A 22,867-nucleotide genomic window follows, 5' to 3' on the forward strand; every position below is an offset into this window, starting at 1 on the left:
ATTTGGGGAAGTTCTTCTGAGCGCAGAGGAGGTTAAGGGAAGATTTAACTGGAGCGTTCCAGGTCCTGAAAGGATTTTGTAGTGAAATTGTTGTTGAGTAGAAGTTGTGGGAAGTAACCAGAAGACAAACATTTAAGATGAATGAGAAAATAACCAGAAAAAAAGGTATTTGGAAAGGCAAGGACTGATTCGGGATAATCAACATGGCTTAGTGCGTGGGAAATTGTGTCCCACTAACTTGATTGAGTTTTTTGAAGAAGTAACGAAGAGCATTAATGAGGGCAGAGCGGTGGACATGATCTATATGAAATTCAGTAAGGTGTTCAACAAGGTTCCTCATGGTAGATTGGTTAGCAAGGTTCGATGACATGGAATGCAGCCATTTGGTCACAGAACTGGCTCAAAAATAGGAGACAGATGGTGGTGGTGGAGTGTTGTTTTTCAGACTGGAGACCTGTGACCAGCATTGAGCCACAAGGATTGGTACTGGGTCCACTGCTTTTTGTCATTTATGTGAATGATTTGGATGTGGATATAGAAGGTATGATTGGTAAGCTTGCAGATGACACCAAAGTCGGTGCTGCAGTGGACAGCGAAGATTACCAAAACAAAAGTTGCTGGAAAAGCTCAGCACCTGTGAAGGAGAAAACAGAGTCAATGTTTCAGGTCTGGTGACCCTCCCTCAGAACTTCTGAGGAGGTTCTGAGGAAGGGTCTGAGGAAGGGTCACCGGACCCGAAACATTAACTCTATTTTTTTCCTTCACAGATGCTGCCAGACCCACTGAACGTTTTCCAGTAACTTTGTTTTTTGTTCCTTTCTGCAGTTCTTTCAGTTTTTACTTTTTATTTATCAAAGAAGGTTACCTCAGAATTCAACGGTATCTTGATCAGATGGACCAATGGGCTGAGGAGTGGCAGATGGAGTTTGATTCAGATAAAGGTGAGGTACTGCATTTTGGAAACGCAAATCAGGGCAGGACTTAGAGGTAATGGGAACTGCAGATGCTGGAGAATTCCAAGACAATAAAATGTGAGGCAGGATGAACACAGCAGGCCTAGCAGCATCTCAGGAGCACAAAAGCTGACGTTTCAGGCCTAGACCCTTCATCAGAGAGGGGGATGGGGTGAGGGTTCTGGAATAAATAGGGAGAGAGGGGGAGGTGGACCGAAGATGGAGAGAAAAGAACTTAGGTGGAGAGAGTATAGGTGGGGAGGTAGGGAGGGGATCGGTCAGTCCAGGGAAGACGGACAGGTCAAGGAGGTGGGATGAGGTTAGTAGGTAGATGGGGGTGCGGCTTCGGGTGGGAGGAAGGGATGTCCAAGTTCTTTAAGGCCCCGCACATCCCAGATGTCCAAGTTCTTTAAGGACCGCAACTTTCCCCCAACAGTCATCGAGAACGCCCTTGACCGCGTCTCCCGTATTTCCCGCAACACATCCCTCACACCCCGCCCTCGCCACAACCGCCTTAAGAGAATCCCCCTCGTTCTCACACACCACCCTACCAACCTCCGCATACAACGCATCATCCTCCGACACTTCCGCCATTTACAATCCAACCCCACCACCCAAGACATTTTTCCATCCCCACCCTTGTCTGCTTTCCGGAGAGACCACTCTCTCCGTGACTCCCTTGTTCGCTCCACACTGCCCTCCAACCCCACCACACCCGGCACCTTCCCCTGCAACCGCAGGAAATGCTACACTTGTCCCCACACCTCCTCCCTCACCCCTATCCCAGGCCCCAAGATGACATTCCACATTAAGCAGAGGTTCACCTGCACATCTGCCAATGTGGTATACTGCATCCACTGTACCCGGTGCGGCTTTCTCTACATTGGGGAAACCAAGCGGAGGCTTGGGGACCGCTTTGCAGGACACCTCCGCTCAGTTCGCAACAAACAACTGCACCTCCCAGTCGCAAACCATTTCCACTCCCCCTCCCATTCTCTAGATGACATGTCCATCATGGGCCTCCTGCACTGCCACAATGATGCCACCCGAAGGTTGCAGGAACGGCAACTCATATTCCGCCTGGGAACCCTGCAGCCATATGGTATCAATGTGGACTTCACCAGTTTCAAAATCTCCCCTTCCCCTACTGCATCCCTAAACCAGCCCAGTTCGCCCCCTCCCCCCACTGCACCACACAACCAGCCCAGCTCTTCCCCCCCACCCACTGCATCCCAAAACCAGTCCAACCTGTCTCTGCCTCCCTCACCGGTTCTTCCTCTCACCCATCCCTTCCTCCCACCCCAAGCCGCACCCCCATCTACCTACTAACCTCATCCCACCTCCTTGACCTGTCCGCCTTCCCTGGACTGGCCTATCCCCTCCCTACCTCCCCACCTATACTCTCTCCACCTATCTTCTTTACTCTCCATCTTCGGTCCGCCTCCCCCTCTCTCCCTATTTATTCCAGTTCCCTCTCCCCATCCCCCTCTCTGATGAAGGGTCTAGGCCCGAAGCGTCAGCTTTTGTGCTCCTGAGATGCTGCTTGGCCTGCTGTGTTCATCCAGCCTCACATTCTATTATCAGGGCAGGACTTACACATTTAATGGCAAGGCCCTGGGGAATGTTGCCAAACAAAGGCATCTTGGAGTGCAGTTTCATAATTCCTTGAAAATGGAGTCACAGATAGATAGGATAGTGATGAAGGTGTTTGGTACACTTACCTTTATTGGTCAGTGCATTGAGTACAGGAGTTGTGAGGTCATGGTGCAGCTGTACAGGTGAGGCCTCATTTGAAATGCTGCTTTCAGTTCTGATCTCCCTGCTACAGGAAGGATGGTGTGAAACTTGAAAGGGTTCAAAAAAGATTTACAAGCATGTTGCCGTGGCTGGTTGGTTTGAGCCATTGGCAGAGGCTGGGGCTATTTCCCCTGGAACATCATCGGCTGAGGGGTGACCATGTAACGGTTTATAAAATCATGAGGGGCCTGGATAGGGTGAACAGTCAAGGTCCTTTCCCTGGGGTAGGGGAGGCCAGAACTAGAGGGCATAGGTTTAAGGTGAGAGTGGCAAGATTTAAAGGGGGCCTAAGGGGCAACATTTCTACGCAGAGGGTGGTGTGTGTATGGAATGAGCTGCCCGAGGCAGTGGTGGAGGCTGGTACAGTTACAGCATTTAACGGATGGCTACATGAACAGGAAGGGTTTGAGGGAAATGGGCTAAATGCTGGAAACTGGGGCTAAATTTATTCAGGATATTTGGTTGCTGTGAATGTGTTGAACCAAAGAATCTGTTCGGTCCTAAATGGCTCTATGACTCTAAAAGGTTTTTATAGTTGTTGTTTTGAATAAGTTGTTATATTACCTGAAAGGGCATTCAGAGGGTTGTGATAAATTTGTGGAGTTGCAGATAAACATTGTGGGGATCTGGGGAAAAGGCAGGGAGAGTGAAAATAATTAGGCAGCCTTGATTGTGCTAAAAAACTGAAAAGAGACATGACGGCTGAAATTTTTTGCCCTGCACTCACCTGGATTCATGCAAGAATGCCAAATTTCAAAGGAATCACAACAATTTCTACTATCGGAGAAAAGAGAGCAGATGGACTCTGATTGGTCAAGGCATTATCAAGGAGAAAGCAATGGGAAGCTAAAGGCTCTGGAATGGTTTCCAACCCAGATCAAAGAAATTCACTATTGCTGTCGTTTGCAGAGTATAGGTCACTGCATGTGAATGCATATCACCTCTGCCAAGCGTAAATGAGCAATGTTTAACAGCCCAATGAATTACCGTGAACTGGTCGTTAACTTAGCTATTAGTACCATTTGTAGGTACTGCCCAATTTCTGTTTTGCCAGGCATCAGTTAGCACACCTGAGTCACAGGAACAACAGGACCAATCAGATCACTCTTTCAAAGAGCTAGCATGGGCACAATGGGTTGAATGACCTCCTTCTCTTACGTGGTTGAGTCTTCAAGATTTATAGCAGAGACAGGGGCCCTTCAGCCCATCATGGCTGCCCTACATACTAAGAATAGGTCTAGTCTAGTCCCATTTTCCAGCACTTGCATGTTGTGGTCCTTCAAATGTTCATCAAAATACTTCTTAACTGCTATGTTGGATGGTTCTCAGTTGAGATTGGCCTGAAGCAAACAGGGCCATGAACTTCGTAAATGCAGTGAAGGAATAGAATCCAATGAAGAACAATTTTTAAAAAAAATTATGCATGGGCATCATTGACCAGTCCAATGTTTATTTCCCATTCCAGAGGGCAGCTAGCATTCAACTACATTAGCGAGTTTTGAGAAGATTTGCAGCTCAGGTTGAGTTTCTGGATGTGAGTTTGCTCGCTGAGCTGGAAGGTTAGTTTTCAGATGTTTCGTCACCATTCTAGGTAACATCATCAGTAAGCCTCCGACGAAGCGCTGGTGTTATGTCCCGCTTTCTATTTATCTGTTTAGGTTTCCTTGGGTTGGTGATGTCATTTCCTGCATTGGTGATGTCAAAACGACATGACCCACTATCACTCGTATCCTTACATACAGATGAGGAAGGACACCACTTTGATTGGGACAACACATCCATCCTAGGACAAACCAAACAGAGACACGCACGAGAATTCCTAGAAGCATGGCATTCCAACCGGAACTCCATCAACAAACACATTGATTTGGAGCCAATCTACCATCCCCTGAGAAAAAGAACAGGAAATGACATCACCAATGCAGGAAATGACTTCACCAACCCAAGGTAAGCAGGGTAGTTATGAAAGTGTTTAGCCTTCATTGCTCAGACCTTTGAGTACAGCAGTTGGAACGTCATGTTGAGGTTGTACAGGATATTGGTGAGGCCTCTTATGGAATACTGTGTCCAGTTCTGGTCGTCCTGTTATAAGAAGGGTATTATTAAACTGGAGAGGGCTCAGAAAAGATTTACCAGGATGCTGCCAGGAATGAAGGATTTGAGATATAAAAATAGAATGTAAAGGCTGAAACTTTTCCATGGGAGCATAGGAGATTGAGAGGTCACCTTATAAACGTTTATAAAATCATGAGGGGAATAGATAAGGTGAATAGCAAAGACCTTTTCCCTAGGATGGGGGAGTTCGAAACTAGGGGGCATACGTTTGAGGTGAGAGGAGGAATATTTAAAAGGGGCCAGAGGGGCATCTTTTTCACGCCGAGGGTCATTCACATGTGGAATGAATTTCCAGAGGAATTGGCAGAATGCAGGTACACTTACAATGTTTAAAGGACATTTGGACAGGTACGTGAATTGGAAAAAAGTGAGAGGGAGATGGGACAAATTCAAGCAAGTGGGGCTCGATTAATTTTGGAGACTTGGTCGGCATGGGCAAGTTGGGCAACAGTCTGTTTCCATGCTGAGTGACTCCATGGCGTCTACGCTATAATGTCTCTCTGCTATCACCTCAAACATATATTACAAGCTGGGGGAGGAAGGGAACTTTCTCCCATGATGGAGGCAATAACGTTTTGGGGAAAGGTCCAGGGACACTCAAAGCAGGGAACAGAAATGGCGTTGAGCTGCCGTACAGGAGGTAAATGCTGAAGGGAATATAACGGCTTCCTCTACACTGACCCCATCAAACATTTCCAGGACAGGGACAGCACAGGGTTAGATACAGAGTAAAGCTTCCTCTACACTGTCTCCATCAAACACTTCCAGGACAGGGACAGACATGGTTAGACACAGAGTAAAGCTCCCTGTACACTGTCCCCATCAAATGCTCCCACAGCGGGGACAGCACAGGGTTAGACGTGCTTCATTTCTGGATTAATCCATGCTCAGGCTCCAACTTCTTCCCAATGGTGAAAGCGCAGTCAACACACAGGCAACTCACTGTTTAGCATCCAGACAGAACAAGCGCTCTCGCTAGTCCCGTGATCATCCAAATTTGTCTTTAGCTCAGTCCATAAGAATGCTTTCATTGTGAATGTCTGAAACGATATCTTTCGTCAGGATGTGACTGTAATGGTCCACAGATGGAATATGGATTGTTCATTTCAACCAAGCTGTTCTAAGATGTTATTTAGCAATAAACACAGATTAAAGAATCTCAAAAGATTGAGTGCCCCTGGTTCTCATCCAGCAGGGATTTTTTCCCTCTCTCTACGTTACTGAATTTTAGGCATAACAAGGTGGAAAACTGTTTGTGATTGGGAAGCGTTCCCAATTGAGGTACTCGGTATCATATTCAGACTCTCCCAGGACTGGACAGCGCAGGGTTAGATACAGAGTAAAGCTCCCTCTACACAGTCCCCATTACACAGTCCCAGGACAGGGACAGCACAGGGTTCAAAACAGAGTAAAGCTCCCTCTACACTGTCCCCATCAAACACTCAATTCAATGTGGATTTGTCTGCCTCTACTTTGTGGTCTCAATTTCCCCTGAAGTTTGACCTCGATCGCTGTAAATTAAGTGTCACATTTTCCATGCCAGTGCCTCATGGCCTTCTTGAGTCTGCCAGACGCGGGTGCCAGTTATTGTTAAATTGTGGGCGTTCTTGTACCTGGGACTCATGCCCATCCTTGAGCAGGATTAATTGTGGCTTTCATATCGAATTACAGTGAGACATTCCAAAAGAGAGAAACTCAGTCAGCAGGACAACAGACCATTGTTCCACTGTCAGTCACATTCCAACCAGTTTGAACCCGAGCTCCAGACAATCTCTGATCGTTGCAAGCAGTTAGAAATTGCCAAGTCACAAGAGAAATCTTTGCTTCTACAGTCCATGGGCGAATTTTCATTTAAAGTGGTACCATGAAGAGAGCGGTGCATCTTATTTCACTGCCTTCGGATCTGAAAATGCATCCAGGTTCTTTTCTGTCTTGCAAAAATATTCTCACTGCATTGCAAAGGAAGGAGGATAAATTTTCATTGATCTCACATTTTTCCCAGCTGCGTGAAGTCTTGAGAACCAGACAAAACACTTTCCAAGTGGTAGTAGGGACGGCGGATGCTGGAGAATCTGAGATAACAAGGTGTAGAGCTGGATGAAGAGAGCAGGCCAGGCAGCATCATAGGAGCAGGAACGCCGAGGCCCTTCTTCAGAAATGGGGGATTCGCAGTGAGGTTAAAATTGTTACAGACATAGTAAGAGCTGAAGATGCTGGAGAATCTGAGATAACAAAGTGTAGAGCTGGATGTCCACAGAAGGCCAGGCAGGAGCAGAGGAGCAGGAAGGCTAACGTTTTGGGCCTAGACCCTCCTTCAGAAATGGGGGATTCGCAGTGAGGTTAAAATTGTTACAAGGATAGTAAGAACTGCAGATGCTGGAGAATCTGAGATTACAAGGAGTTGAGCTGGATGAAGAGAGCAGGCCAGGGCAGCATCAGAAGAGCAGGAAGGCTGATGTTTCAGACCTAGACCTTTCTTCAGAAAAGGCTTTCCACTTACCAAGTGGCATCACTGTGTTGAGATGAGGATGCAGCAGCTAGCTGCCACAAAGAAAGCAACTACAAACCAAGTTCATAGCATTTTAGGAGCAATTTCCTGCAGATGCTGGAATCGGAACTGAAGATAACCATGAAAGCTGCCTCCATGATCTCCAGCTAGCATTGTTTTCAGTCGTGACTGTTTCTTTGTTTATGCCCTCAGGGATTTTCAGCAGTGACCCACCCGCACTCCCCAAATATGATAACAAAGTGTGAAGCTGGATGAACACAGCAGGCCAAGCAGCATCTCAGGAGCACAAAAGCTGACGTTTCGGGCCTAGACCCTTCATCAGAGAGGGGGATGGGGAGAGGGAACTGGAATAAATAGGGAGAGAGGGGGAGGCGGACCGAAGATGGAGAGTAAAGAAGATAGGTGGAGAGGAGAGTATAGGTGGGGAGGTAGGGAGGGGATAGGTCAGTCCAGGGAAGACGGACAGGTCAAGGAGGTGGGATGAGGTTATTAGGTGGGAAATGGAGGTGCGGCTTGAGGTGGGAGGACGGCATAGGTGAGAGGAAGAACAGGTTAGGGAGGCGGGGGCGAGCTGGGCTGGTTTTGGGATGCAGTGGGATCCGCTTGGGAACCCTGCAGCCCAATGGTATCAATGTGGACTTCACTAACCATCATGGGCCTCCTGCAGTGCCACAATGATGTCACCCGAAGGTTGCAGGAACAGCAACTCATATTCCGCTTGGGAACCCTGCAGCCCAATGGTATCAATGTGGACTTCACAAGCTTCAAAATCTCCCCTTCCCCCACCGCATCCCAAAACCAGCCCAGCTCTTCCCCTCCACCCACTGCATCACAAAACCAGCCCAGCTCGGCCCCGCCTCCCTAACCTGTTCTTCCTCTCACCCATCCCCTCCTCCCACCTCAAGCCGCACCTCCATTTCCCACCTACTAACCTCATCCCACCTCCTTGACCTGTCCGTCTTCCCTGGACTGACCTATCCCCTCCCTACCTCCCCACCTATACTCTCCTCTCCACCTATCTTCTTTTCTCTCCATCTTCGGTCCGCCTCCCCCTCTCTCCCTATTTATTCCAGAACCCTCTCCCCATCCCCCTCTCTGATGAAGGGTCTAGGCCCAAAACGTCAGCTTTTGTGCTCCTGAGATGCTGCTTGGCCTGTTGTGTTCGTCCAGCTTCACACTTTGTTATCTTGGATTCTCCAGCATCTGCAGTTCCCATTATCTCCCCAAGTATGATGATGACTGAACAAAGGTTTTCTTTGTTAGGATTTATTGTTATTGATCATTCTTCTGTCTTTTAATTATTCTTTCACAGAATATTTACACAGCCGGTAGGTTGGGCATTTATTGCCCATCCCGAAATGCCCATCTCACCAGCTAAGAGTCAACCACATAAGACCTTAAGAAATAGGAACAGCAGCAGGCCATTTGGCCCCTCGAGGCTGCTCCGCCCTTCAATTGGATCATGGTGTTTTAACATTCCTCGCGTCCACTTTCCTGCCCTTTCCAAAAACCCCCAATTCCTCAACTGATGGAAAAATCTGGTTATGATTGCTGTAATTACCCGTGAAGTGGGTCAGAGGCTTGGAGCACTATGGAGGGGCAAAGAGTCGGAACAGAATATGCCTGACTCATGGAGCAATGTGGCGTGGCTAAGAGCTGGAATGGAAGTAGCTGAAGGCATGGAGCGGTGTGGAGCGGCTAAGAGCTGGAATGGAATAGGCCAGAGGCATGGAGCAATGTGGAGGGGCTAAGAGCTGGAATGGAATAGGCCAGAGGCATGGAGCAATGTGGAACGGCTAAGAGCTGGAATGGAATGGGCCGGAGGCATGGAGCAGTGTGGAGGGGCTAAGAGCTGGAATGGAATGCGCCGGAGGCACGGAGCGGTGTGGAGGGGCTAAGAGCTGGAATGGTATGAGCCGGAGGCACGGAGCGGTGTGGAGGGGCTAAGAGCTGGAATGGAATGGGCCAGAGGCATGGAGCAATGTGGAGGGGCTAAGAGCTGGAATGGAATAGGCCAGAGGCATGGAGCAGTGTGGAGGGGCTAAGAGCTGGAATGGAATAGGCCAGAGGCATGGAGCAATGTGGAGGGGCTAAGAGCTGGAATGGATTAGGCCAGAGGCATGGAGCAGTGTGGAGGGGCTAAGAGCTGGAATGGAATTAGCCAGAGGCACGGAGCGGTGTGGAGCGGCTAAGAGCTGGAATGGAATGGGCAGGAGGCATGGAGCGGTGTGGAGAGACTGAGAGCCAGAGCTGAGTGGGCCGACAGCCCAGAGCAAAGTGTGGACAATTGTTTGACTAGGGTCTGGCATGGGCGGTGGAAGCCCCTGCGCTCAGCTGCTGTAATGTAATACTTCTCTGTAATCTGTATATCTGACTGTAATATCCATCCTTTTAACTATGTCTTCGCTCTAACATATGCTGTGAATCACTGTATGATAATGCAACCTTTATTTTTATTCCGCTTTTATATCTAAAGTTTGTACCTACGTACTTGGGCGATGCAATGAGGGGCAACATTGTACTCTTTTCACTGTAATCCTGTACTTCTGTACTTGAATACACATGGCACTAAAGAGTATGCCAATCCCTTTAATTTTATCCAGGGAAGAATAGCGTATCTTATTCCTTAGAGATAATGGGAACTGCAGATGCTGGAGATTCCAAGATAATAAAATGTGAGGCTGGATGAACACAGCAGGCCAAGCAGCATCTCAGGAGCACAAAAGCTGACGTTTCGGGCCTAGACCCTTCATCAGAGAGGGGGATGGGGGGAGGGAACTGGAATAAATAGGGAGAGAGGGGGAGGCGGACCGAAGATGGAGAGTAAAGAAGATAGGTGGAGAGGGTGTAGGTGGGAAGGTAGGGAGGGGATAGGTCAGTCCAGGGAAGACGGACAGGTCAAGGAGGTGGGATGAGGTTAGTAGGTAGCTGGGGGTGCGGCTTGGGGTGGGAGGAAGGGATGGGTGAGAGGAAGAACCGGTTAGGGAGGCAGAGACAGGTTGGACTGGTTTTGGGATGCAGTGGGTGGGGGGGAAGAACTGGGCTGGTTCTGTGGTGCAGTGGGGGGAGGGGATGAACTGGGCTGGTTTAGGGATGCAGTAGGGGAAGGGGAGATTTTGAAACTGGTGAAGTCCACATTGATACCATTAGGCTGCAGGGTTCCCAGGCGGAATATGAGTTGCTGTTCCTGCAACCTTCGGGTGGCATCATTGTGGCAGTGCAGGAGGCCCATGATGGACATGTCATCAAGAGAATGGGAGGGGGAGTGGAAATGGTTTGCGACTGGGAGGTGCAGTTGTTTGTTGCGAACTGAGCGGAGGTGTTCTGCAAAGTGGTCCCCAAGCCTCCGCTTGGTTTCCCCAATGTAGAGAAAGCCGCACCGGGTACAGTGGATGCAGTATACCACATTGGCAGATGTGCAGGTGAACCTCTGCTTAATGTGGAATGTCATCTTGGGGCCTGGGATGGGGGTGAGGGAGGAGGTGTGGGGGCAAGTGTAGCATTTCCTGCGGTTGCAGGGGAAGGTGCCGTGTGTGGTGGGGTTGGAGGGCAGTGTGGAGCGAACAAGGGAGTCACGGAGAGAGTGGTCTCTCCGGAAAGCAGACAGGGGAGGGGATGGAAAAATGTCTTGGGTGGTGGGGTCGGATTGTAAATGGCGGAAGTGTCGGAGGATAATGCGTTGTATCCGGAGGTTGGTAGGGTGGTGTGTGAGAACGAGGGGGATCCTCTTGGGGCGGTTGTGGCGGGGGCGGGGTGTGAGGGATGTGTCGCGGGAAATGCGGGAGACGCGGTCAAGGGCGTTCTCAATCACCGTGGGGGGAAAGTTGCGGTCCTTAAAGAACTTGGACATCTGGGATGTGCGGGAGTGGAATGTCTTATCGTGGGAGCAGATGCGGCGGAGGCGGAGGAATTGGGAATAGGGGATGGAATTTTTCAACAGTCCCTCTTCCGCACCTACACAGGCCCCAAACCCCACCTCTTCCTCCGGTACATTGATGACTGTATCGGCGCCGCCTCTTGCTCCCCAGAGGAGCTCGAACAGTTCATCCACTTCACCAACACCTTCCACCCCAACCTTCAGTTCACCTGGGCCATCTCCAGCACATCCCTCACCTTCCTGGACCTCTCAGTCTCCATCTCAGGCAACCAGCTTGTAACTGATGTCCATTTCAAGCCCACCGACTCCCACAGCTACCTAGAATACACCTCCTCCCACCCACCCTCCTGCAAAAATTCCATCCCCTATTCCCAATTCCTCCGCCTCCGCCGCATCTGCTCCCACGATAAGACATTCCACTCCCGCACATCCCAGATGTCCAAGTTCTTTAAGGACCGCAACTTTCCCCCCACGGTGATTGAGAACGCCCTTGACCGCGTCTCCCGCATTTCCCGCGACACATCCCTCACACCCCGCCCCCGCCACAACCGCCCCAAGAGGATCCCCCTCGTTCTCACACACCACCCTACCAACCTCCGGATACGACGCATTATCCTCCGACACTTCCGCCATTTACAATCCGACCCCACCACCCAAGACATTTTTCCATCCCCTCCCCTGTCTGCTTTCCGGAGAGACCACTCTCTCCGTGACTCCCTTGTTCGCTCCACACTGCCCTCCAACCCCACCACACCCGGCACCTTCCCCTGCAACCGCAGGAAATGCTACACTTGCCCCCACACCTCCTCCCTCACCCCCATCCCAGGCCCCAAGATGACATTCCACATTAAGCAGAGGTTCACCTGCACATCTGCCAATGTGGTATACTGCATCCACTGTACCCGCTGCGGCTTCCTCTACATTGGGGAAACCAAGCGGAGGCTTGGGGACCGCTTTGCAGAACACCTCCGCTCAGTTCGCAACAAACAACTGCACCTCCCAGTCGCAAACCATTTCCACTCCCCCTCCCATTCTCTTGATGACATGTCCATCATGGGCCTCCTGCACTGCCACAATGATGCCACCCGTAGGTTGCAGGAACAGCAACTCATATTCCTCCTGGGAACCCTGCAGCCTAATGGTATCAATGTGGACTTCACCAGTTTCAAAATCTCCCCTTCCCCTACTGCATCCCTAAACCAGCCCAGTTCATCCCCTCCCCCCACTGCACCACACAACCAGCCCAGCTCTTCCCCCCCACCCACTGCATCCCAAAACCAGTCCAACCTGTCTCTGCCTCCCTAACCGGTTCTTCCTCTCACCCATCCCTTCCTCCCACCCCAAGCCGCACCCCCAGCTACCTACTAACCTCATCCCACCTCCTTGACCTGTCCGTCTTCCCTGTACTGACCTATCCCCTCCCTACCTCCCCACCTACACCCTCTCCACCTATCTTCTTTACTCTCCATCTTCGGTCCGCCTCCCCCTCTCTCCCTATTTATTCCAGTTCCCTCCCCCCATCCCCCTCTCTGATGAAGGGTCTAGGCCCGAAACGTCAGCTTTTGTGCTCCTGAGATGCTGCTTGGCCTGCTGTGTTCATCCAGCCTCACATTTTATTATCTTATTCCTTAATTGGGTTTTTATGACAATTCATACTGGTTTTATTATCATCATTAGACAAGTTCTTTTTATTTAAAAAAATTCAGATTTAAAAAAAAAACACATTTCATAACCTGCCACTGTAGGATGTGAACTCATGCTCCTAGAACATTAAAATGGGGTTTGGAATTACTCACACAGTGATGTAACCTTCACACCACCACCTTCCCACTTAAGTTCTGGTTTTTTTGTAAACACTTCCAAGTTTAACAAAGACCAACGACAATAATTAACATATGCATGTGATCAGACTCTAAATATTTGATCAACTGAATACCACATTTTTCCCTTTGTTGAAATAAAGGGCTTTGTTTTAAATTAAACCATCCAAAACAATAAATATCAGCACATCTGGGTATCCATTTTCTTCAAGTAGAGGAATAATGTATGTAATTTGCAGGTGCTTCTCATGAAAGCCATTGTGAAACTTGAAAGGGTGCAGAAAAGATTTGCAGGATGTTGCTGGGGTTGGACAGTTTGAGATACAGGGAGAGGCTGAATAGCCTGGGGCTATTTTCTCTGGAGTGTCAGAGCTGAGGGGTGACCTCATAGACATTTATAAAATCATAAGGGGCGTTTATAGACTGAGTAGGCAAGAACTTTTTTCCCAGGGTAGGGGAATCCAAAACTAGAAGGGCAAAGGTTTAAGATGAGAGGGGTGAGATTTAAAAGGGATCTTTTCTCACACAGAGGGCAGTGTGTGTATGGAACGAGCAGCCGGAGGAAGTGGTGGAGGCTGGTACAGTTACAACATCTCAAAGGGATCTGGATGGGGTCATGAATAGGAAGGGTTTAGAGGGATATGGGCCAAATGCCAGCAAATGGGACTGGCTAAATTTAGGGCATCTGGTCAGCATGAACCTGAAGGGCCTGTTTCCGTGCTGTTCAACTCTATGACTCATGATGCCTCGACTTAAGAGCTTGTGGTTCATAGTGATCAGCTTCAGGTTTGGATGACCCACTTCATAAGTGTTTGTCAGAAAAGGAAACTCTTCTTGTAATCTTATCTAATCGTTGTCAAGTGTGCCCTATTAAGTCTGTGTTGACCTTCACTGTGTAAGTGTTGGCAGCTACGAACGAGCTAATCAAATTCACTTTCAACAGATTAGAGTTCTGACTTGGTCATCTGGTGTGAACCTAAGGCTTCCTTGCTTGTAACCACTAGTTAAACTACACTTTTATTTAACTTTGCAGCCTTTACCATCTCTTTCTCTTTCATGCAGGCAGTCTTGTTGGTATGGTGATAGCCTGCCGAAAGCCCCGGATGGTGAGATTCCGGCCAGGAACTGCGTAATTCATGAAAAACACACCAGGCCTTGTTATCACATGGCCTACTATTACACAAAACCCCATTGTTGGTCACTAACAGTCCCCATTCATTCTCCCAGCCCGATGGTTATTGACTACTTTATCTGTCTAACTGTTCTTCTCCTTGACGCTCTATCCCCAGCTCTTGTTTACTCTTTACGCCATCCCCCTACTCCACCTTCTGTATGTAAACCAACTGTTTCCCAGCTAACATCAGTTCTGACAAAGAGTCACTGGACCTGAAATGTTAGCTCTGATTTCTCTCCACAGATACTGCCAGACCTGCTGAGCTTTTCCAGTAATTTCTGCTTTTTGTTTCTGATTTCCAGCATCTGCCAAACTTTCTGTTTTGGTTCTGTTTTGAAGCTGAAACACTGATTACTATAGGCCGTGTATGAACCAGCGAACTGATTGAAGAGGGGTTTTGTTGGTTCAGGGATCGGTTGTAGAGGATCAGGGCACAGTTTAGCAGAACGGGTGGAGGCAATGACCCAATTATGATTGGACTGTTAATCCATGGACCCAGGTAAAGTTGTGGGGACCTGGGTTCGAACCCCGCTACAGCAGATGGTGGAATTTGAATTCAATGAAAAAAATTCTGGAATTAAAGGTCTAATCATGACCACAAGTCCATTGTCATAAAAACTAATCCTTTAGGGAAAGAAGTTGCCATCCTAAACAAAAGCTGAAAGAGGCTGAAAATCATGAACTATAACAGGAATTTGCTGGATCTGCAATCTCGGCAGCATCTGTGGCAAGAAAGCAAAATTAATGTTTTGAATCCAGGGACCCTTCTTCAGAAATTCAAGCTGCCTTGCTTACCTGGCCTGGCTCTGCATGTGACTCCAGACCCACAGCAATGTGGTTGTCTCTTTATTGCTCTTGGGCAATTAGGGATGCACAATAAACACTGGGCTAGCCAGGGATGCCTGTCAATTAATTTTTTTTTCAAAAAGCATTCTCACAGAGCTTGCATAATTGCACTATTTTTTGCAACAAAATGTTCAATGCTGCAATCCATTGCTGGTCACCTGGATGTTTCATGTGTTTTCTGGCTCAGTTCAACAACACCCAGTTTATCCCTCATGGCCGAGGTACAATGCATCTTGTTGTAGCACCTTTAGAACAGCTGCCTAGTATTGTCTGCAATGCAGTTGTCATCGGAGAAAGCTGGCTCATTGCATGCTCTGTCCACACTGTATGGGCTGGTGCTTCTTCAAGTTATAAAGTCATTTGGTATTCTTTAGTTCCTGTCTTGCTTTCTTCAACCTAGCTAAATCTGTCACTGATTTATTGTTTCAAATCTTCTCATGGCCATGCATGAAATCACCAAAATCATAGAGACTCAAGTGGTTTCCCTGAGGCTCATAAGTTTCACTGTCACACAGCCTTTAATAAGTTCTTGGATGAGAACTTGAAACTTCATAATGAACAAGGCTATGGGCCAAGTGCGGGAATTTGGGACTAGTGTGGATAGATTGGTGTAAGCTCGATGGGCTGAAGGGTCTCTTCTGTACCATATGACTCGATGGCTAATCCGTACGGTTGCATGAACCTTTCAGATGCTGGAGTTTGTATTTGCACTGATAAGGAATGGCCCGACAGCCTGAAGTCCAATGTGAAGATCCTGTTGTGGCTAACAATATAGCCAGTGTTTGATGACTTGGGCAGAGAGCGAACTTTCTACTCCTTGTGTGCATGTTCACAAGGGGACTTGTGCAGCCAGCAGTCCAATGGACTGTTTCTGTGCAGTTTCTGACAAAGGATATATTGTAAAAGTGAATAATTCTCTTCTTTCAAAGTGCTGAGAGAGGACAAATGCAGTTGTGTTTCCTGACACATCTGAGGTGTCGTACATCTCCAAGATAACACAATTTTCCTTTACTGCGAAAGTCAGCAAAATGACTTCCTCCTACAAAGACTAAAATCAAGATTTGGATAACTTCCCCTTTTTTGTACTCATTCAAAGTACAACTCATTCAGAGTTTGTAGTAAGGTATTGGCACCAGAACACACATAGTAAGGCAATAGTAATGAGAACTAAAGAGCATACAAATCTATCCAATCAAATCCAAAAGCCATCTGATGATAGACACCAGTCCCCTTGTTTTGTGGATCCAAGGGGTAGCACAGTGTGGCAGCAGAGAAAGTGACCCTTCAGCCCATCTGGTCCCTGCCTGTCATCAAATATCTTCAGACATTTGTTGTTCCCTTTGGGAATCTTTCTTTGAGCCTCCAGTCCTTCCACTATAAGGACGGAAGGGAGATGGTCCTTTGATGCTGCTCCCCCATTGAAAACATTGTGACTGATCTAATCAAGGCCCTTAATTTCACTTTCCTCCTTCTTAGAGTCAGAGCCATACAGTATGGAAACACACCCTTTGGTCCAACCAGCCCTAGCTGACCACAAACCAAACTAGTCCCACCTGCCTGCTCCTGGCCCATATCCCCGCAAAACTTTCATGTGCTTATTCAAATGTCTTTTAAAATGTTGTAGCTCTACCCGCATCCACCATTTTGTTCATCCTATAAACAAGCCACTGTGTTACAAATGTTGTCCCTCAGGTCGTTTTTAAAATCTTTCTCCTCTTCACCTTAAAAATGTGCCACCTAGTTTTGAACGCCCTATAGTCTAGGGAAAGACCTTTGCTATTCACTTTATCTAAACCCCTTGGAATTTAATAAACTTCTATAAAGGTTTTCCCTCAACCTCCTATGCTGCAGTGAAAAACATTCCAGCCTATCTTTATAACTCTCCCCTTTATCTCTTCGCTTCCTTGCAGGTCAAGATTCTATCAAGCTCAGGCTTGAATGTATCTGATGCTCAGCTGGAGCAAAGAAATCCAAAGTTTAAGGACCCCCCCCCCGCCACCAAAGAAGGAAATTCCTCCACATCTCTGTCTTAAATTGGGGATGCCTTATTCTGAACCTGTGTCCCAGGAAATGGAGATTCCACCAAGAGGAAAGCTCTCTCTCAGCATCTAACTTGAATTGTGCATTGCACCATGGCTCGGCGGTTAGCGCTGCTGCCTCACAGCACCAGGGACCTAGGTTTGATTCCACCTTCAGGTGACTGTCTGTGTGGAGTTTGTACATTCTCCCCGTGTCTGCGTGGTTTTCATCTGGGTGCTCCGGTCTCCTCCCACAGTCCAAAGATGTGTAGGTTAAGTGGATTGACCATGCTAAATTGCCCCATAGTGTCCAGGGATGTGCAGGCTAGATGGGTTAGCCGTGGGAAATGCAGGGTTACAGGTATAGAGTAAGGGAGTGGGTCTGGTTAGGATACTCTTTGGAGGGTTGGAGTGGATTTGATGGGCCAAATGGCCTGTTTCCACGCCATAGGAATTCTATGATCCTAAGTCCTACTGATCCGCTTCCTCTTCAGTTAAAAGTACTCGTGGTCTCTAACTCATTTGGCAGCCATCTGTATTTATGTATATCCCCTGCTCTTACTCACTCACATTGCCTCCCAGTCGAACAAGATCTCAATTCCTATCCTTGTTTGCAAATCCCATGATGGCGTCTCCCCCACCTGCCCCCAATTGCTACAATCTTCTTCATCCACACAACACTGGGTCATCTCTATCCTCCTCCAATTTTTGTCCCTGTCAGGCATTTAATTGCTCTGAGATAACAAAGTGTAGAGCTGGATGAACACAGCAGGCCCAGCAGCATCTCAGGAGCACAAAAGCTGACGTTTCGGGCCTAGACCCTTCATCAAAAAAGGGGGGATGGGGGAGAGGATTCTGGAATAAATAGGGGAGGAGGACTAAAGATGGATAGAGGAGAAGATAGGTGGAGAAGACAGTATTGGTATGACAAGAGAGTTGCAGTGGGAGAGAAATCCCCTGAGGTTGGTCCGGAGGGAGGAGGGTAACTTTCTCTCCCCATCCCCCTCTCTGATGAAGGGTCTAGGCCCGAAACCTCAGCTTTTGTGCTCCTGAGATGCTGCTTGGCCTGCAGTGTTCATCCAGCTTCACACTTTGTTATCTCGGATTCTCCAGCATCTGGAGTTCCCATTATCTCTGATCACAATTTAATTGCTCTGCCATGGTTATACTTCCATTAGCTAAGACTCTAAGCTTTTTTTTATTCTTTAAGACAGACCTCAAAACCCAACTCTTTGTTGACTTTGTGGTTGGTCATCTTGTCTCTTGATGTGCCCCTTGTGTCAAATTTTGTTTGAGAATGCTTTTGTGAAGCTCCTTTAGATAGACTTTGCTGTAATTGTTTCGGCCATGATTGAATGGTGGAGCAGACTCTAGGGGCTGAATGGCCTAATTTCTGCTCCTGTGTCTTATGGCCTAAGCCAATTACTAGTAAAAGGAGACATAAAGCTGAGGTTATTTGATTTACACTCATCAGCATTGCCACGCAAGCAAGCCAACAAAAGAAACAACAATTTATAGAATTGAGGACAAGAAGTTAATGATTGAAAAATGGTGACGATTAATTCGACTATTGAGTCATGGAGCACGGAAACAGACTTTTCAGTCTAACTTGTCCACACAAGTTTCCCAAACTAAACTGGCCCCATTTACCTGCTCCTGGCCCGTATCCCTCTAAACCTTTCCTATCCATGTACTTACTCAGACGATTTTTAAACGTCGTAGCTGTGCCCACGTCTATATCCTCTGGCAGTTCATTACCCGCACGAAACACCCGCTGTGTGAAGACATTGCTGCTCAGATCCCTTTTAAATCTTTTCCTTCTCACCCTGAAATCATGCCTTCTCATTTTGAACAGCCCCACGCTCAGGAAATCAGAGTATCCACCTTATTTATCTACTCCCCTGATGATTTTATAAAGTCATCCCACAACCTCCCACACTCCAGTGAAAAAAGTCCCAGCCTCTCCTTATAACTCAAGCCCCTCCATTCCCTGCAACATCCTGGTGTATCTTTGGTGCGACCTCTCCAATGTCATTTTATCCTGATTATGGTTGGCATGGAGATACAGCAGGAACATTTAACTGTCAATCGTTGCTAACTGGTGAAAGTCAAATCAGGTAAGTTGTTTGTGATTAGCCAGGGCATTGCCATGGAGATACTGCAGGGATTGGCTGCTTCTATCGACCATTTGTCATTGAGAAAGGTGCAATGGGCTGACAAAATCTACTTAGCTTCCCCAGTCCTGTTGAGTGCAGGCATTTAAACCGCTTCTTGTCTCTTTTTAACAATCTTTCCCTGTGTTAGAGGCGCTACATAAATGTAACATAGTGCTGTCATTAACACTGAGGTCAATCATACCACTCAAAAAAGTGTACAAATTGGAGCTGATGCTCCCAATGAGAAGCATTTGATTCCGGTGGGGATTGTACAGACAGAGGAAGTGCGAGAAGTTGTGTGAAGCTGCCTGAGGCCTAGCAAGGACAATGGCACAGAACTGAGCGGGGACTTTGCAGTTTTTAGTTCCTTGAGCCCGTGATCAAAGCGATTTTGCAGCCACAAAAACACTGGGACCAGAATAATAAAATGTGAGGCTGGATGAACACAGCAGGCCAAGCAGCATCTCAGGAGCACAAAAGCTGACGTTTCGGGCCTAGACCCTTCATCAGAGAGGGGGATGGGGGGAGGGAACTGGAATAAATAGGGAGAGAGGGGGAGGCGGACCGAAGATGGAGAGTAAAGAAGATAGGTGGAGAGGGTGTAGGTGGGGAGGTAGGGAGGGGATAGGTCAGTCCAGGGAAGACGGACAGGTCAAGGAGGTGGGATGAGGTTAGTAGGTAGCTGGGGGTGCGGCTTGGGGTGGGAGGAAGGGATGGGTGAGAGCAAGAACCGGTTAGGGAGGCAGAGACAGGTTGGACTGGTTTTGGGATGCAGTGGGTGGGGGGGAGGAGCTGGGCTGGTTGTGTGGTGCAGTAGGGAGAGGGGATGAACTGGGCTGGTTTAGGGATGCAGTGGGGGAAGGGGAGATTTTGAAACTGGTGAAGTCCACATTGATACCATACGGCTGCAGGGTTCCCAGGAGGAATATGAGTTGCTGTTCCTGCAACCTTCGGGTGGCATCATTGTGGCAGTGCAGGAGGCCCATGATGGACATGTCATCAAGAGAATGGGAGGGGGAGTGGAAATGGTTTGCGACTGGGAGGTGCAGTTGTTTGTTGCGAACTGAGCGGAGGTGTTCTGCAAAGCGGTCCCCAAGCCTCCGCTTGGTTTCCCCAATGTAGAGGAAGCCGCACCGGGTACAGTGGATGCAGTATACCACATTGGCAGATGTGCAGGTGAACCTCTGCTTAATGTGGAATGTCATCTTGGGGCCTGGGATGGGGGTGAGGGAGGAGGTGTGGGGACAAGTGTAGCATTTCCTGCGGTTGCAGGGGAAGGTGCCGGGTGTGGTGGGGTTGGAGGGCAGTGTGGAGCGAACAAGGGAGTCACGGAGAGAGTGGTCTCTCCGGAAAGCAGACAGGGGAGGGGATGGAAAAATGTCTTGGGTGGTGGGGTCGGATTGTAAATGGCGGAAGTGTCGGAGGATGATGCATTGTATGCGGAGGTTGGTAGGGTGGTGTGTGAGAACGAGGGGGATCCTCTGGCCAGAAACCCTGCTGGCTGGAAAAATAAACACTACACTGGATAGAGTGAACAAACCAGATGAAGGGAGGTGAATGCCTCCTGGACAGAGCAGAGGTGACTATGCTGCTGATAGATAATGGACATATAAACCTGACCATGTTGATGATGGGCTGGGGTGTGAGGCTAACACTGTGTTGGTTCAGTTCCACATGAAAGAAAATAAGTGACAGATACAGCTCTAGCTGAGTGTTTACATTGGCAGCTCAAGACTAATTTTCTCGAACCTGATGTACTGCCAGTTGCATTGTCTCAGAGCTGGATGGAACAACAGCATGTGGGTGAGACTGGCACTAGGAAGGGGAATGCTGCCAGCTTAGCTGAAGTGTTGAAATGCTCCAATTCTGTGTGTGTGTGCCTTTGCATGTGTGTGTGTGTGTGTGTGTGTGTGTGTGTGTGTGTGTGTGTGTGTGTGTGTGTTTGAGTGTATGTGTGTGTGTGTGTGTGTGTGTGTGTGTGTGTGTGTGTGTGTGTGTGTGTGTGTGTGTGTGTGTGTGTGGTTAGAGTGTTTTGATCCAACAACAGAAACATCAGGTTCTGACCTTCCTCAAAGAGAATGATGCAGAGGCGCCAGAGTTGGGCTGGGATGAACAAGGTCAGAAATCACACAACACCAGGTTATAGTCCAACAGGCATCTTCAAGCGGTATGGGCAATGACCATGAGTCGAAGATGAGGGAGGATTTGAAAGTTTATTTTTTTCACTCATGGGCTTGGACATCACTGGCTGGCCAGAATTTATTGCACATTCTTACTGCGCTTATTGTAGACCACAGGGCCCACCTCACCCAAATGTATACTCAATTTTATTACAGGAGCCACTTCCTTCCTCTATGTGACATATGAGAACGCTACCGAACAGTGGATTCAACCCCATGTGTTTAATAGAGGGCTTTCATCATCCCAGCAAACTAGTCAGCCTTCAGGACAACATCGACCACAACACCACAACCCTGCCAAGGCAACTTCTGCAAGATGTGTCAGACATTGACATGGGTACTGCCATCACGCGTGGGAACTGCACATAGCACACACACCTATATGACTTAGCCAATGTTGTCTATCTCATACACTGCAGGCAAGGATGCCCTGAAGCACAGTATATTGGTGAGACCACGCAGACGCTATGACAACAGATGAATGGGCACCTCGCAACAATTGTCAGATGGAATGCTCCCTCCCAGTCGGGGAACACTTCAGGTCAGCCTCCGATCTTTGGGTAAACATCCTCTAAGACGGCCTTTGAGATACATAACAATGCAGAACGTGATGGCCAAATTCCGTACCCACAAGGACAACCTCAACCATGATCTTGGGTTCATGTCGCGCTACATGTGACCTCACCATACTGCTCTGTATCTGTAAAACCTTCCTTGCCGTCCTCATTTGGCACCTAGATAAATTGTTATGATCTCTCTACATTAATTAGTTTGTACTGTTTTGGGTTACTTATTACCTCAGCTAGACCATCGACATATGACCCTTATACCTACCATGTTATTCCAGCCATTTGGTTTGTCTCCTGCACCACCTTAATTTTAATTATTTGTAATTACCTCGCTGCCTCATTCAGTTGGATTATAGGTAATCCCTTCGCTGGTTATTCAGCTGTTGACACTTTACTCACACCATCTGACACTTTTGATCACCTGCAGAGACTTATCATTCAGCACTCCACTCGTCCCATTTGTATGATCTTTTGATCTCTCTGCCCTTGATCTCTCCCTGTCCACAAATTCTGTGTCTGTGTGCTTCCCTCTCACTTCACCTGATGAAGGAGCAGGGCTGTGAAATCTTGTGATTTCAGATAAGCCTGTTGGACTACAACCTGGTGCCGTGTGACTTCTGACCTCATGCGCACAGATTGACCAAAGGCCGTTCCGGACAGCGCCATCTGTCCCTCAAGCTTTCATTCATTTCCTCTTCCGTCAAGAGACAATGAGAAACCGGCCCCTTCGTCCTCTTTGAGCTGATGTACTACAGCTCCGCAGCCAAAGAGACAGTTACTGCGCTGTACCATCTGATGTTCCGTGGGCCCAGGAAATCATTGGGACGTAAATTACTGAGAAGCCCCTGAGGCA

General features: G+C 48.1%; 1 long non-coding RNA gene across 2 annotated transcripts in view; it reads left to right on the forward strand.

Moving 5' to 3' along the window:
- LOC125447619 (uncharacterized) overlaps window positions 1–22,159 on the forward strand; it is a 56,044-nt gene extending 33,885 nt beyond the window's left edge. Inside the window, exon 3 of one of the 2 annotated variants that reach the window (XR_007246577.1) lies at window positions 21,602–22,159. This is a non-coding gene — a long non-coding RNA (uncharacterized LOC125447619). The remainder of the gene's footprint in view (window positions 1–21,601) is intronic. The other variant, XR_009442981.1, reaches the window with a different exon arrangement.
- The last annotated feature ends 708 nt before the right edge of the window (window positions 22,160–22,867 follow it).

This window comes from Stegostoma tigrinum, chromosome 35 (assembly GCF_030684315.1).
Source record: "Stegostoma tigrinum isolate sSteTig4 chromosome 35, sSteTig4.hap1, whole genome shotgun sequence".
NCBI lineage: Eukaryota > Metazoa > Chordata > Chondrichthyes > Orectolobiformes > Stegostomatidae > Stegostoma > Stegostoma tigrinum.